At 39.6% G+C, this 5,688-nt stretch overlaps 1 non-coding gene and 1 pseudogene across 1 annotated transcript; both read right to left on the minus strand.

Moving 5' to 3' along the window:
* Nucleotides 1–1,117: 1,117 nt before the first annotated feature.
* LOC100457077 (small ribosomal subunit protein eS7-like) lies at nucleotides 1,118–2,272 on the minus strand (annotated as a pseudogene).
* On the minus strand, nucleotides 2,079–2,217 carry LOC112133943 (U4 spliceosomal RNA). The gene has a single exon (XR_002915543.1). It is a non-coding gene; the product is annotated as a U4 spliceosomal RNA (small nuclear RNA).
* Nucleotides 2,273–5,688: the final 3,416 nt, after the last annotated feature.

The raw sequence follows: 5,688 nt of genomic DNA on the forward strand, positions 1-5,688 counted from the left end.
ATAATGGAGCTATACTATAAAGTATATTCTCCATTTTACTTTGGGAATCATCTTCAAAACACCAATCTGATCACGTTAAACCACAGACCCTCTCTATGACATAGTAGGTCTTTCAAGATTAGATTCCTGTCTGCTTACCCAGTCTCCTCTTTCTTTCTTTTGTATTCAAAGATGTTTTAATCATACCAATACATGCACCTGGTTTAAAATATACATATTAGATTGAAGCATAGTAAATCACTGATATTTAACCAATTTCAGTCTACTAAATAGCAATTTCATATTCGGCTTATTATTACTGAAATTTATAATGGAAAAAACAGTAGCTCCTTCCTTTGTCCCTCTTTAGTGTCAAATATACTCTCCAGAGACAACCATTTTTTATCATTTCAGTTGGTTCCTGATGTTCCCTTCATATTTCTCATACTATGCTAAAAGAGTTTAGGTTTGGCTCTGACAGGCTCAAAGCCATGCCTCAAATAAGAGAAACAGGGTTTTTGTTTTTGAGTTTTTCTCTTACATAAAAGACTCGCAGTATAAAGAGCCAGACTTCTCCCAGTTCACATTCCACTGCCACTAGAATGTGGCCTCTGTCCTCATGGTCTGAGGTAGAATCTGTGTTTTAGAAATCAAGATAGGGAAAATAAAGACAAAAAGGCAAAGGGCACATGGACATGCTGTTCCTTGAAGGATTTCAAGTGCTGTCACTTGAAACGTGTATATACAACTCATGAGCCAAAACTTCATCTCAGCCTGGAGGGTGGAGAAGTATTGCTTGCACTGGCCAGCCATGTGCCAAATCCTCCTGTTGGACAAGGGGAGACAGCTTCTGGGTGACCTCTAGAAGTCTCTGCTACATAGGTATATACTTCTCTATCTAGATTTATCAATACTTCAGACTTTATCTTTAAATTTCCATATATGACACACGTGCATTTAACTTCTATACTCTCACCTCCTCTCTCTTATTTCTTAAATATAGTTAAAAGCTACTTTTAGTTGAATCCATATAATCTGATTCAGAAAATGTAACTTGCTGCAAATAAAAAGTTATCACAACATTATTATTATTTTCTTTTTTTCTTACTGTGGAAATATTTTATTTAGTCATTTTTGTTTACAATCGAAACTCTGGGAGTTCAAAATTAACATCCTTGCCTGTGAGCTTCTTATAGACACCAGAAAATATTTTAACTTCGTGTTCCACATTGTTCTGTTGTGCTTTGTACAAATGAACCTTTACGAGCAGGCCACCATCCAGTTTCATGCAGATTCTCTTGCCCACAATTTCGCTTGGGAAGACCAAGTCCTCAAGGATTGCGTCTTGCACAGCTGTCAGGGCACGGCTCCTGGGATGCTTTTGCTTATTTTTCGTACAGCTTTTTCAAGTTGGCTTAGGCAGAATTCTCCTCTGAGTGATAAAGACAACATGCTTCCCACTGAACTTTTTCTCCAATTCGCTACTAGCTGGACTTGGATTTTCTGGAAAGATTTCAGTTTAGGAGCGGGAACAAAGATTATGATAGCTTTCCGACCACTACCAACTTCAGTTTCCTTGGCTGCCGTAATATTCAGCTCCCTTAGCTGAGCATTGAGGTCTGAGATCATCTCCAGCTCCAGAAGAGCCTGGGAAATGCCGGACTTGAACTCGTCCGGCTTCTCGTCATTGGGCTTCACAATCTTGGCGCTGGAACTGAATATGGCCTTTTCCTTGCTGAGCACCAGCTTAGGAAGAGGATCAATACATTATTTTTTATAGAGCTTTTTGTTCATTATTGTGTCACCTTTTAAAAAATTATTTTTTTGCTTGCGTAATTTTCATTTAAATGTTGTTAATACTTTCCTTCATCTCTAAGTTACCACCGACAATTTCATCCATTCCATTGGGTCTACTTTTTTTCTGGATGGAGCTCTGCATCATGGGGGCCTTCATTCTCCTGCTCTGAACAAGGATGGTTGCTCTCTAGGCCTTCTGAATGGTTTTCAGCCAGGCACTTCTTTTGCTACTCTCCTTTGTTAGAGACATGGTTCCCTAGATTCTATGTTTGCCTCTTTCTTTTTCTTTTTTTAAATCTTGGTCACTAGAGACTGTCAAAAATTGCCAATACCGACTATGTTTCAAGTTGTCATGGTGGGATATTGGGAAACGTTATCAATTAGCAATAATCACACCTGGAATAAACCTCACTGGCTACCATACTCCCACTGTGCAAAGCTTATGCTTTCCTCTTACTTGATTTATTCCCGCATTTTGCTGGAACACATCCTCCATTAATCGCTTAACAAAGGTTCCATGAGGAGGTCTTCATCTGTTCTTTTCATTGTTAAGTATCAAGTTCTCAGTAAGATACATAAAGATAGATAGATGATAGATGATAGACCAATAGACAGACAGACAGAGGATGGCAGGATGGATAGATGATAGATAGATAGATAGATAGATAGATAGATAGATAGATAGATAGACAGATAGACAGACATAATGAAATGGATTGATGGATGGATTAATATATAGAGAGAGGGATGGATGGAGGCATAGATAGATAGATAGATAGATAGATAGATAGATAGATAGATAGATAGATAGGAGTGAGCTTTTCCTCAGAATTTTGAAAACTATCTTCTACTCTCTCATTGCTCCTAGACTTTCTTTGAGATGTCTGGTGCTATTCTGATTCCTAGTCCTTTACATGTGTCTTTTTTTTCTAACACTCAGAAGGTATTTATATCTGTGTTCTGAAATTTTCTTTATGTCTGTGCTCTGCAGTTTCACTATGAAGTGTCCTCGTGTGGGTCGTTTCCATTCTTGGCACTGGCAACTTGGTAAGGCTTCTACATCTGGATATTAATATACTTCAATTCTAAGATATTTTACTGTATTTCATTTTTATCATTTCCTTTCTTCCATTTTCATTATTTTTTCTTTCTTTTTGGAGCTTAGTCAGATGTGGAACTTCCTATATGTATCTTCTAAGTATCTTCTTTTTTCTAATATTTTCCACCTCTATTTATTCATTTTTCCTTTTTTGAGACACAGTCTCGCTCTGTTGCCAGGCTGGCATGCAGTGGCATGATCTCAGTTCACTGCAACCTCTGCCTCCCAAGTTCGAGTGATTCTCCTACCTCAGCCTCCCAAGTAGCTGGGACTACAGGCACATGCCACCATGCCTGGATAATTTTTTGTATTTTTAGTAGAGTCAGGGTTTCACCATGTTAGCCAGAATGGTCTTGATCTCTTGACCTCATGATCCGCCTGCCTCGGCCTCCCAAAGTGCTGAGATTACAAGTGTGAGCCACAGCGCCCAGCCTTCTACCTCTGTTTTTTGTTTGTTTGTTGTTTTTTAATTGAGACAGAGTCTCACTCTTTCACCCAGGCTGGAGTACAGTGGTGTGATCTCGGCTCACTGCAACCTCCACCTCCACCTCCATGATTCTCGTGCCTCAGCCTCCTGAGTAGCTGGGACTGCAGGTGTGCACCACCACACCCAATTACTTTTTTTTTTTTTTTAAGTAGAGATGGGGTTTCGTCATGTTGGCCAGGCTTGTCTCAAACTCCTGACCTCAGGTGATCCGCCCGCCATAGCCTCCCAAAGAGCTAGGATTACAGGTGTGAGCCACCATGCCTGGCCTCCACCTCTGTTTTTATTGTATTTTGAGAAATTTTCTTGACTTTATGTTCCAAACCTTCTTTTTTATAATTCTAGCCACCTGATTTTTTAACTTACCTGTATGTTAATTTTTAAAGTTGTTGTCTGGGACTTTTAAATAGTTACAACATGTTCTCACAAGCCTTAAAGTTTTAGTTGGAGCTGCAAAATTTTTATTTGGGAGAGGTCAATTCTGATTTATGCATTTTTTTGCTGTGGGCACTTTCTCTGTATGTTTATTTTATTTGTTTGTCTTTAGCTTTACTTTTATGCCAAGAGATCTTTGGTTTGAGTACATATTAAAAACGAAAGCTTAAAAAGCTAACAGGCAGCTTTCTAATACGGATGAAGTATGTCAATTCACATGTTTCACTATGGATTGACCCTGTGGGAACCACATTTTCACTGGCGATTTCTAAACATCAGTATGCGAAGAACTTTTCCCTGAAGCCATTCTATTTTCCAGAAGAGTTCTCCAGTCTCCTGATTGGAATATGTGCAACAAAGGCCGGATGGGAACAAAGGAATAGAGATCAACCATCCTTGAGTGCAGCTCTTCAATCAATATTACTAAATTTTCCCTTAATTTCAAGTATTCACTATTTAATTCCTATAGAAAAAGAACCTACAATCTTTTGTCTGAAAGCTACACATCTAGTTATTGGTCCAACTAGTTATTGGATAGAAATAAGAGCTGAGATTCCAGTTCTGTATTCAGATGTGTAAGCCATTCCTTTGTTTGTACCATTTTTAGTTCTGGACTTTACTTCCTATATTCTGAAATATATACCATCCTGACCCTTTGTGCATTTGGGGGGACCAAAAAAAATCCCTTCTTCTTCTGTATAAACTTCTACACTGATAAGTACATAGTTTTTATCCTATCCAGAACTGATACCTAACTGACATTCACCAGGTTAGCCATGAGAGTTCATGAAATAGAAATACTATTGTCCTTCTTGGTTATCAGCTACCTCTCCAGAATCCCTCACACACACCACCCCCCACCACATCCTCTCCCTGGGAAACCCCCTTTTCACATGCACCCACAGGACTCTTCACAGGAAGCAGATGGTGCACAGAAAATGGGAGCATTGAAGGATTTAATGAAGACACCATTTACAGCAGCACGAAGAGGGTTAAGGGAAACCAACAAACAAGGGATGGGACAAGACACCAGAATCATCAAGATTAGAAAGCTATTACCTCCTCTAAGCCTGAAGAGGCAAGAAAGGAAACTGTTGGTGCAGCCAAGCAGAGCTATAGCTAGAGAATGGATTACCCTACAGAAACTGGTCCTAGGTAGAGGATAGCAGGCACACAAAACCATGGCTCAGCAGGGAAAGAACCAGTAGAATAATGATCCTGATACCCCTGATGCCTCCTTTAGCTGAACCATCAGGTAGTCAAAAAGCAAGGGAGTCCTCTCAGCTCTAAAAGTTTAGTGGAGAGTACATCTAGATAAGCCAAGGGGTGACAGAGACTGTGCAGCACACAACTGGCTCAGCAGAGGGTCTCCAGGAAACTCTTCTGCATGACAACAGGCAGTTCTTTCTGATTGCTTGGGCCCTGCATCTTACTTATTTTTAAACATTTTAAATAACATTTTTGCTTCTATGAACTTCCTAAATTCACAAACTATAACAATCTTTCATCTACCAACATCCCCTCTCTCATTCCCTTTTTCTCTGTGGATTTACACCGACTGTACATGGGAGTCAGAGGAAAGGGGAAATGATTTATTTCATTTTAATGGAGTCTCAGGAGGCAGGAGAAATAATTGCCTGTGAACAACCTGGCATCTTATCCAATCAAAACACTACTGTTTCCCTTGATTCAAGTGCTTCATCCATTTGTAGATCTTTATAAATGCTATGCCATCTCACACCACCAAGGCATTTTTCATCTAACTAGAATAACCCTCATTTACCTAGATAACTCCAAATCTTTCTATAGGTCAGCTCAAAAATCACCTCCCCTAGGGAGCCCTGCCTGGCCCTTCCCCAATCCATCCTAAGTGCCCTCCTGTGTGCTTTTACAG

The sequence above is a fragment of the Pongo abelii genome, chromosome 5 (assembly GCF_028885655.2).
Source record: "Pongo abelii isolate AG06213 chromosome 5, NHGRI_mPonAbe1-v2.0_pri, whole genome shotgun sequence".
NCBI lineage: Eukaryota > Metazoa > Chordata > Mammalia > Primates > Hominidae > Pongo > Pongo abelii.